Consider the following 253-nt stretch of genomic DNA (forward strand, 5'->3'; position numbering starts at 1 on the left):
TTCTTTTCTTCATCTATCTTTATCTGAATTTGGAGTGAAGAATTCATGAACTTTTCCAATATCGCTAAAAGTTTAGCAAGGAGTCCATATCGCATAGAAAGAAAGAAAAGAGTTGGAATTTCACTTCCTTTTTAATTTTCTTATTCTTTCGTGATGGTGAATAAGAGAGATGAGAGAAAGTACATCTTCATTTATACGAGAAGCAAGATGAAAATATAAGGGTCTATACGGACTAGATACGATCATATAACTG

This window comes from Penaeus monodon, chromosome 22 (genome assembly GCF_015228065.2).
Source record: "Penaeus monodon isolate SGIC_2016 chromosome 22, NSTDA_Pmon_1, whole genome shotgun sequence".
Taxonomy (NCBI): domain Eukaryota; kingdom Metazoa; phylum Arthropoda; class Malacostraca; order Decapoda; family Penaeidae; genus Penaeus; species Penaeus monodon.